This window comes from Carassius auratus, unplaced genomic scaffold, assembly GCF_003368295.1.
Source record: "Carassius auratus strain Wakin unplaced genomic scaffold, ASM336829v1 scaf_tig00009464, whole genome shotgun sequence".
Taxonomy (NCBI): Eukaryota; Metazoa; Chordata; class Actinopteri; order Cypriniformes; family Cyprinidae; genus Carassius; species Carassius auratus.
Window position 1 is genome coordinate 17,704 of NW_020524033.1, and position 11,723 is coordinate 29,426.

An 11,723-nucleotide genomic window follows, 5' to 3' on the forward strand; every position below is an offset into this window, starting at 1 on the left:
TGCTAGTAGTACCTCAAAAGTAATTGGAATCAAAAAATTATTAATAAAAATCCACTGATCGGATGACCTTCAACTAATTTGAATGTTACTCAAGATGATGTCAAGTGACCTATACAGAAATAATGGCAAATGTGGTGAAGTGCACGGTGAGGAAGGTTTGAAACAGGGCTGAAGCCCAAAGAAAAGCCTGGCTGAGGTTTGCAGAAGACCATAAGGATTGGACTATAGAGGACTGGAGTACGGTTGACTTCTCTGATGAGTCCAGCTGCTCGTAATGGTTGGACAAAGACCTGGACAGGGTTTCTGCAGGATTGTTAAACTCAAATGTAAGACTTTTTTAAGACCCGAACACAAAATTTATACCATATGAGCGGGGTAGGGCAAGAACCATAAAATTACAGTAAAAAGCATAATTTACAGTTCAGTCACAATTTTTCACAAAAACAAAGTTTTATAAAATTATAAACTTAACATTTTAGCCTTTAAAGTCAAAAGTATTCATATATTAGTTTAAACAATTATTATCAATAAATTATTATATCAATTAAATAACATAAATTAGGAGTGTGCGATATTCATAAAGATATCTTCAAAATATTCTGGGATTTTATCGATAACGATAATTGGGTGAAATTTGCTGAGTGTGTTATTGCGCTGATATCTTCAGGACTACCGTGGACAGCTGACTCCTGAATTTTCTGATATTTTTCATATTCTGTGCGGTCAGTTCACAGCTGCAGTAATAGAAATTAATAATTTCCATCTTGTTTCATGGGCATTTTTAGCTTGAAGTCATTTTTTTCTAAAAGTGTGCACCATCTTTTAAGTCAGATTCTTGCATTTGGGTTGATACCAAGCAAATTAAATCAGCATCAACAGAATTGATCTTTGCAATGCAGAGGAAACACAGAAGCTGCATTAGAAGTGTCATTTACATGCATTTACACACGGTTTAATGCAGCTTAGAGGGACATGGGATACCTTAAGCTACAGTTACAAATGCATGAATAATGTTTTGATATTTTAAACATAAAACATTGACGGCAGTAAGTCACTGTTAATACGTGAGTCATTACGATTGAACCGAATCATTTAAACGGTTGATTCATTCGGGAACAAATCAGCGCCTTGTTGCTCAGAGACGCAAAACAACACTGTGGCTGTGTTTGAAATGATTTTTTTTAGTACGAGAAATAAAGCAAAAACAGCAAATATGGTGTCTAAAGAATTAACTCTTAATTTTAACTACTTGTTTATTTAACTGTTGTCTAAAATCAATAAAACATTTTTAATCATGCTAGCTTTTGGAGAAAAAAATCCCCGGCACTCTTCATGTGATATTAACTATATGAAATTATATAAATATAAATTTTCTGCCCCCATCTTAAATTATGTGATAATTCTACATGCATTTTAATAGACAATGCATTGAGTGAAAGAACGTGAACGCGCACTAGTCTAACATACTAGAGATATACTTCTGTAAGTATATTTTGTGTTTGCTTTTTTTATATACTCATAATATAAAATTGCATATAATTAAAACTACAATTACAATATTATCACAGTCCATACATATTGCACACCGCTATGTTTAGATTTTTATAATGCATCATCTTCTTATCGATCCTCCAGTTTACATTTAAAGCTCTGCGTGTTTGCAGGGTAAAAACATTGCAATTGTTCTGAACTCTGAACAAAACAACAGTTCGATTGAAAATGCTCAAATATTCTCTGCCAGCAGGTGATGCGTTTGGTAGAAATATAACAGTTTCCCTGGTAACAGCAGAACACAAAGCAGCCCACTGGACTTTAAATGTGCAGCTCATGTTTATTCAGTGAAATCATAGCATTAACCTTTTTAAATTGAATCATCACATTCAGCCATATTGTAATTCTGGTCTTTCCCTCCCAAAATTAAAACCTCTTGAAATCATAATTAAGACTTTCTTGTACAATTTAAGACTTTTTAATGGCTAAAATGTTATACAACTTAATTTAAGACTTTTTAAGAGCTAAAATGTTATACAACTTAATTTAAGACCTTTTAAGACCCTGCAGAAACCCTGCTGGAGAGGCCTACAAGCCACTGTGAGTACATTTACATCAACAACAATACTCTGATTAAGAATCTACCATGTAAACAAAGATTTCTGATTACCTTAATCCGGCTAAAAATCATACTAGTTGCATTGTCGAAGTAGAGTATAGACATATGTTACCCAACTCTGAGGATTGTTTTTTCCAGAAGGACAATGCTCCATTCACAGCCAGGTCAGTAAAGGTGTCAATAGAGGACCACTGGATCAAGACCCTGTCATGGCCAGGCCAATTTCCATTGAAAACCTCTGGAATGTGATCAAGAGGAAGATGGATGGTCACAAGCCATCAAATGTGGCATTAAATCGCCCAACAACAATGTGAAGGACTGGTGGAGAGCATGCCAACATGCATGAAAGGTGTGAATAAAAATCTGATTTATTCCACCAAATTTTAATTTCTGAAACCATTAGTATTGAGATGTTTAAAAATGAATATGAACTTGACCTTTTAACTTTCTTTGCTTTATTTGAGGTCAGAAAACATTTTATTTTGACCATTTGTCTTTTTTTTTTTTTTTTTTTTTTTTTTTTAATAAATGCTTTAAATGACAATATGTTTATTTGGAAAAAAATATAGAAAAGTTGTCAATAGTTTATAGAATAAAACAAAAAATCAGTTTCACTCAAACAAATATCTATAAATATTAACACCAGAGAATTTTTTGCAGTGGTCTATTATTGAAATACAAAGTTTTGAGTTAGAGAGAGAGATGAACTTATCTCCAAACATCTATGCTATTCTGGCCTCATTTGGCTCAGGTCTCTTCTTCAGGTTGTTTTTATCTGTTTTATCATCCACAAAGCATAAAAATCGAACACAATAGCACATTTCCTCAACAAGCTGTTTGATTTTAGGCATTCAGGGAAATTTATGCACCAATGTTTAATGCTTAGTGTTAGAGATTTGTTCAAATCCCCTAAGTATGAGCAAAAGTAATAGCAATGCCTTGCTTTAGCAAGCACTAATGACCGGCTACCAGATCTCTGCTCAGTGGTACAGAAAATGTTTAATGCAGCTAATAACTGAAAAACTAGGATATCCATTTATCATGCTGTACAAAAATATGTCAATAGCAGGTGCAGGTGCAGTCTGCTTTTCATCTTTTTGAGGTTTTTCCAGGACCGAAATACATCAGGTTGTTCTGTTCTCCTGAAAATCGCTCTCCGAAGTAATCTTTCAAAAGCAACCTTTGTGTAAAGCGCCGAGAGGAGGCCAAATGTCACGTCCACAAGATTGATGTTGCACAAAGTGTTTGAAGGCTGTGACCATCTGTGAACACGGATTCATAACTGTGCCTGTGCAGCATCTCTTTCCATTGGCCCGACTGTTAGTCGGACATCTGAGGACGGAGGTGATGCTGAATGATATCTGGCAGCTGTACGGCGAGAGCTCTGTAATTATGACTTCATCAGTTGCAGATGATGAGCAGAGTGCATTTATGAGCTTAAAAATGCTTCCAGTGACTCATCCCCCATCTACCTCGAACTAGAACGCTTGTTGAGAAATGTCATCAGGCATGAACTGAAATGAAAACGCCGGAGACGATGAGTCGGATGATCTGCTAGCAGGATTCAGATGTTTAGATAATTTGCCACTCTCGCGGGTACTGCAATCTGTAAGCACTGGCCTTGTTATTAGGCTCAAACATGGTAGGTCAGTCAGAATCATTAATGTCACAGAGAATAAAATGTCTCGAAGCCTATCATCAAAATCAAAACACAATGAAGAAATCAATGAAATACAAGAAAAAAAGATAAATAAGCGATGCTTAGTTTGCTGAGTTTTTCAAGACTCCCTTGCAACCTTTAGGGAAGCTATAAAATGTATCTCATTTATAAAGAACAATTGAAACTGTAAAAAATGACAAACATATGTAAAACGTGAAAAAAGAGAAGATTTTAGTTTGTAGAATTATTTATTTATTTATTTTATTTTTGGTTAAGTGTTAAATGATATGAATATAATACAAAAAATTTTTTTTTTCGTTATTTTATAACTATTTTAAAATACTGACTTCTAATTTATTTTATAATTTATTATTATTATTATTATTAATATTGTTGTTATTAGTATTCACTATTATTAGCTTACTGTTGTTGGTTTTATTTGTAAACGTTTATAATAAACATTAATATACATATATATATATATATATATATATATATATATATATATATATATATATATATATATATATATATATATATGAATGTAACATTTAAACAACTATAATATTATAGCCAGTAAGTGCATAAAAAATAAATTATTTTACCCTACCTTATAAAATATTTTCATAATTTGATAAACGTCTTTTGATTTTGATATAAGAAACTAAGTCATGAAGGCGAGTAAATTAAAAGATTTATATAGTCATTTATTATGATATGAACAGAGGTGTCAAGTAACGAAGTACAAATACTTCGTTACTGTACTTAAGTAGAAATTTGGGGTATCTATACTTTACTTGAGTAATTATTTTTCAGCCGACTTTTTACTTCTACTCCTTACATTTTCACGCAAGTATCTGTACTTTCTACTCCTTACATTTAAAAAAATAGCTTCGTTACTGCTATTTCATTCCGGATTGTTATCGTTCAGAGAGAGAGAAAGAAAAAAAACCTATCCAGATAAATCGCGCCATCAGGATGGAGTGAATTTGATTGTGGTTGGATGAGAAGTATACACATATACCATTCCGACACCCTATTGGTCCATACGCGATCCATCACACCTGCACATGACACAAGTCACATCACACTGCATAGACAGTTTGGGGTTCGTTTATCAAAAAATATATTTCTTAAAAGTAGGTTGGAACTAGTAGTATCCGATCGCCTCAGAGTCCGTCCGCTTAAATTTCAAATGAAACCGGCGTCAGTCCGGTCTCCTCCCGTCTTTCAGCGCGCTCTTCAATCCGCAGACCGCGGCGGAGCAGCGCGAGCTCAAACAGAGACAGAGGACACAAGGTGTGTGTTTCTCGATAGATTGTTAGAATATCTGTATCTGTGAAGTTCTTTGTCATAAATACAGTTTACAAAAGGTCACGATCAGTCGGTTTCTCATCTAGTGTAAAGTTTTCGCTTGTCACCGCTAATCACCTTACACTTATTTAAATATACTTCATTTAATCATACGTACATACACTACTGTGCAAAAGTCTTAGGCAGTATTTTCACTTAAACGAATGGTGTTCGGCCAGTTATTTATATATTTTGCTGTAGAGTGTCACTGTCAGTATAAAATATCAGTTTACATTTCCAAACATTCATTTTGCCATCGTCAAACTGCTTGTGCATTCAAAATCGCACTAGATTATTATTACAATTAATGGCAAACTACTGTCCTACTGACACATTGCAGCAAAAGATATAAATTACTGGCTTAAAACACTTTTTTTATGGTGAAAACACTATTCTTTCTTTTCCATAAGACTTTTGCACAGTACTGTATTTTAAAAACGAGATTGTTGCTACTTTATAAAGAATGAGCATACAGTCATTCACAGAACTGATTTAAGACAGTGACAGACAGCACTCATCTTAACTAAATATCAGAGTGAGTGACAGATACAGTAGAAACATTATGTGTGCTTTTGTATTAAATAATGACCCAGATTGTGAAATACATTTATTAGCCTTAGATTAAGGGAAGCACAACTTGGGAAGTGAGAGCATCCAAGGTGAAAGCTATGGATTTATTTTAAATATTTGTAATGTTCTTTAATGTTATCCTTAGTTTTTTTTTTTTTTTTTTTTTTATCGGTTCAGGCACGTTGAAGCGCCAGTACATTTTAAAAGTATCGAAAAGGCACTGGACCCTACTTAAAAGTTATTATTTATTTCTCACTACTGGCTCATTTGCCAAATGGGTGCTTTCTCTTCGTCCTCCACAAATTAAGCTACTGTAGGTAGTTGGGTAGTGAGACGTTTTAATAAATTATTGTTTGCGATTAATGACGCAAATGACAATGTTGTGATATCTAGACTATAGAGCATCACAGTCCCACCCACAGCTGGTGCCGGAACTAAAAATTCAATGCAATTTCTGCATTGACATTTAGGGTATAAGCCATTAAAACGTAACCATACATGGTAGACTTAAAACCAGCTACGGCTGTACTAAGCAACAGTATATGCTCATATAAACGTAAAAAGATCATGGGGGCACTAACCTTGTTTTGATCTAAATGCCTTTTATTCGCTATGTCTTGGCTAAGTACTTCATTACCCACAATCCTGAACAATCCCACAATCCCACAGTGATGCATTTGATTGGTGGAGCTTGTATAACCGTCTGGTTAAACCCCTCGAAGGTCCGTGAAGACTGAAGATCATTAATAAAAAAATAAAATAAAATAAAAACCTGTGTTGCGTTTTTGCACGGTAGACTTATCAGTGCAATCATGATCTCCTTGGCTGCCATTGAGAGTTTTGCAGGGAGGTTGGTAACATTAGTTAGCATTATCGTCCACTTTAGCTAGGCTACTGTAGCCTCCATATGAAATGAGTCATATCAAGCATTTTATAATGCCACTGTCAAAACAATATTTAGCCTAGACATACCTTTTTGTGCATTTACTGAACATTTGTGTAATGGCAACGACATATGTTGACAACTGAGCAGTGATTGCAGTCAGATACAAAGCACTGCACCATTGCTGACGTTATCGTTAACCACTTTCACACACGCACACAATATAAAATACACGATGATAAAATAAAAATCAATACACAATACATATATAAAACACTATTTATTTACACGATTAATACTGAAAGAACTGCTATTACTGCACATTCACTATATAAAATAAAATTCACTGGAGGAAAAAGTTCGCGCGAGCGGCCGTCATCAGATTTGGATGTCGCTCAAAAAATGATATGATATGTTATATGCTTATGAGTTCAGCCGTAGCTGGTTATCCTCACACATGCTCTAAAACTCTTTAGATACAGATTTTTCCGAAAGTGAATGGGAGAAATAAATGGGAAATTTACTTCCGGCACCAGAGCTCTCTCGGGCTGTGGGTGGGACTGTGAAGCTCTATATCAACTTTGTAACTCGTTACCCTCCGAACACTGGACATAGCAGACGTATGTACCGAATACAAGAAGCTATCAATCAAGAAGGTATCAGGATTATGAGTTATTTTTAGTTTTTGAATAATCACTTCATTAATCATTCATTTTGACAGCACTATAATGTTTATTGTAAATAGTCAACCACACAAGAGTAATTGTTTTTAGCCTGCACCAATGTTCTTGTCCATTGCCCTCACAGAGTCCTGCAGCTAAGCTTGGATGTACATTTACATTCCATTCAAGGTTATTGATGACATGCCTCTGAAGTTTGACTTTTTGCACCATAACAATACTTATTGGCAACTAGTCATCATATCTCTAGCTCTTTAATGTATTTGCATTGTACTAAAATGAGTTCATTTTCAATGGACATATATGCGGCTGAAACAGGTAGCCTAGTGCATCCCAAATTTTTCAACATGAACATTTTAATATAACATTATAGTCATTATGGCCTTTAGAAATTTTTTTTTTTGAGGAGGTGGGGTAGTGCACAATAGGCCCTTGTGGCACGGCCCAAGCTTTTGTTCTTAATGGCATTTTTTTTCCTTACATTACTTTTACTTTTATACTTTAAGTAGTTTTTTAAACCAGTACTTTTACACTTTTACTTGAGTAAAAAGCTTGAGTTGATACTTCAACTTCTACAAAAGTCTTTTTAAACCCTAGTATCTATACTTCTACTTGAGTAATGAATGCCAGTACTTTTGACACCACTGGATATGAACCACTTAAATGCTACATTTTGTGTTACATTTTCAGTAATACTTTTGTCATTATGCAAGATTTACAGGCCGTGGTCACCGCTCACTTTGATGGAAAAGAGCAGCATGAACGTCCATCTAACCATCTCCTTTTGTGCTTTACAGAAAAAATAAAATCCTGTAGGTTCGGTATGACATGATGGGGAAAATGATGAATTTGTTTTTTACTTCCAATAATATTTCAGTAGCATCAAAGTTTCTTTTTCCTTCATTTTCCTCAGTCTAAAACGCTGCTATCAGCTGGTGGGCAAGAAAAGCTCTTTTTCTCTGTCAGAATGGATGAGAACGTATTACTGCCACGAATGACCCTCTGCACCTGCCTGCGTCCCCTTGAGATGTCTGGAGGAGCGAGGTGATGGCAGTAAGAGAAACTAAAGACAAATAGAGTCTAGAGGTGCTGTACAGTACGTGCCGTCGGCAAACTTTCGTGACTGACTCTTAGCTTCCATTGCAAAGTGTTCCTCAAGCTCTCAACCGTACGTCTTTGCTGATTTGGCTTCAGGAGGAAGCAGGTTTTCAGGGAGACGAGTTTCGTACCTGTATCCTCTAATTAGGGGCGGCTGCGGCGCGGATTCAAATCTGCTGCGTGCCACAGAAAAGATAAAGGAACAAGGTTTTGACTGTGGAAAAAATGCACTGTTTGCGAAATTAGCCCCTTTAGGTCAGAGAAGACCGTTCTTTAGTTCTTGACAGTAATGAGAGGCTGCGCTCGTTAAAAATCACGGTGCCAACTGGCAAACCTTTCCAGGCTCGGGCGAGAGTTAGCTTAGCTTGAACTTATTATACAATGCTAAAACCGTGCTAGCATCCACCAGAGAGCTTGCGGAAGCTATAAAGTTTTGCATATGAACCAATCTGCTGTTTTTAAACGAGTATACGCCACCCAAAAGAAGGTTTATTATGCTCGGTGTCGCAGTAAACAGCTCTGAGAGAGACTGCGCACCTTTGTTTGAGCATGTGAACGTAATTGCTTTTAAAAGGGAAAATGAATCCCGCTACACAACAGCTAAAGCCATTAAAGCATTAGAAGGCTTTATTATTGAGGCTGCTAACGGTTATGCATAGCTTCTCTTTGGGCTGCTTGAGTTTGCAGATCATTCATAGTGATTAGCCTCCAGACAAGGCGATTTGACGTGAGCATTTGAATAGAATTAATGGAGGACATGTCTAAAGTAAAAAGCTTTTTAATCAACAAGCTGCTCTTTCTTTCCTTTGCTAAATGATCCACTAGAAATGATCATTGTATGCCAGACATATTGTTGGGGTCTTTCTTAATTTAAAAAGAAAGGCAAACAGAAATGTCCCTTGCTGAGTTTGGATGACTGCTAAACATTTAAGGACGCTTTTGTGGGAAACGAAGGATATTCGTTTCTGTCTCGTATAGCCATACGCCGTCTCACAGTGAGAGTCATTGTCCTAAACATGGTATCGGATGACAACACAATGTAATAAAGTTGGCTTGAAAGGAGATGGGGTTTCTTTTGCACAATCTCTCCATTTGTTCGGTTTAATCTTGAGCCCTCGGAGGGGAAAAAACAACAGATTGGTGAAGTCAGACTTGGGTCATCATGGTTCTCATGATTAGTCAGTTTTAGGTACGCGTGGAAGAACATTCCCTTCCCATTTCTGCCGGTGTTTGGCACACATGAAGCTATCGGCTAACATGTTTGGCAACTGTGGACTGGGTCTGGCGGGGTTTGCTGACATCACTTTGTGGCTTTGTGGTTATGTTACTCTTGTGGACTAAAAAACAGACTTAATGTCTTTTCAAAATGCATTTCATTATACGTAATAGACAATGAGTAAGTGAAGCAATCTGGGAAATTGACATAAGATGGCAAAATATAACTTGTTGGCATGAGTTTTAAGGTGACTTCACATGATTTCATTGAGAAATAGACTACGAGTAAGCAACTGTAGGAAAGAAAATGTATTTAAAATGTTAAATAAACCCTGTCAGCATGTGCTTTAAATGATGACTGATTCCTTGCGGTGTTTCTTTGTTTTTAGGCCATTTTAAGCCAATTTGGGGGAAGAAAATATTATTTTTATAGTGAATTTTAAAAGAAATCTGATGCATTTCATTATAGACAATGACAACGAGTAAGCGATTTTATGCAAACAATCTGGAAAATTAAAAGCTAAATTGCAAAATATAACTTGTTTGCATGATTTTTCAAGTGAATTTACGTGACAGCATACTCCTTATATATATTTTATAATGTAATAGACTATGAGTAAGCAATTTTAGGGAAAATGTAGATAAAATGTAAAATAAACCCTGGGTGCATTTAAATGATAATTGACTCCTTGATGCACGTCTTTGTTTCAGGTCAGTTTATGCAATTTTTCTGAAGAAACTATAATTTTAAAGTTATATTTTACAAGATAATTAATGAAAGCAATAGTTTACCCGAATAAGAAAATTCTGTCACCATTTTATTTTCCACTTAATGTAGTTCCAAATGGATGGCTTATGTTTTCTTCTGTAGAAAATGTTCTGTCATAAAATGAAGTGTTGTTTTTTGACCCGGTTGAGTTCAACAAAAACTGTTGAAACGTCAGTCCAAATATCTTTTTCTTCTGCAGAAGAAAGGAAGACACACAGTTTGTTATTAACATTAGGGTGAATACATTTTTAACTCATGGTATGACCTCTCACTTTAATGAGAAAATTTTTTAATGAACCTCATTTGGTGCAGTTACTGGCACAAGAGTGCAATGTCCCAGAGGCCGAATGGGTTTGTTTCACCTTTTAAAGGTGAGAAGTGAAACTTGAGGCCCCTATTGGCTCCTCAGGAAGTCTGGCTTTGTAGGTGAGTGAATGGTGTTTATTTGTGTCCGCGTGTGTGTGTGTGTGTGTGTGTGTGTGTAGCAGATGCTGGAACTGGTGGACAGAGGTGGCGGCGGCAGCTGTCTGATGTCTGTAATGGGGCTCATGGGATATCTTTATGAAAACACACAGCCTCTTATTACGATCATCATTACAAAACATGAGTTCGTTCAACTGGACCAAAGCATTCTGAATACAAATTCTGCATCTACAGACTCTCTCATCCACCGCCATCTAAAATCAATGAGTGTGTGTAGTCATATGTGTTGTTAGCATTAATGTCTGAATAAAAAGATTTATCTTAACATTAGGGATTTAACATAATAATGATAAGATAATGAAATTAAATTAAATAGAATAGAAATATTACATGAAAAGCTTAAAAAAGGAGAAATGTTTTCTTGGCAAATAACTGATAATAGTTTGAGATGAAGCACTAAAATTACTAAATGTAAATAATAATAATAAAAAACTAAATAGTTATATTAAAAATAAAACAATTACTAAAAATTCTAATTAAAACAAAATATATATAAAAAAAATTGAAAATATTAATACAAATATAGAAATAATACTGAAATGGCATTGGTCTGGTCTGCAGCACTACACATTTGGGAGTTTTATCTTTAGAGATTACAAGGGGTAATAACAAGGGATAGTTCCCCCCAAAAGAAAACTGTAATGATTCCAGTCAATGGTCTTGCTATCTGTTGGCTCTTTGTTTACTGTGGGTGTTGGGGGGGAGGAACGTAACATTATGGTAATAGCGGCCACAGAGTCTGATCAGTAGCAAACGGGTATGGCACGGGCAAAACAACAAGAAGCCTTGATAAAAGGGGTAATCTGTGAACATGAGCAATAGTCCAAGCGAGGAGCAAACATGATCTGAAAGAGAAAGGCAAATGGGTAAATCCAGGATGCACAGGCAAGAATCAGAAACCA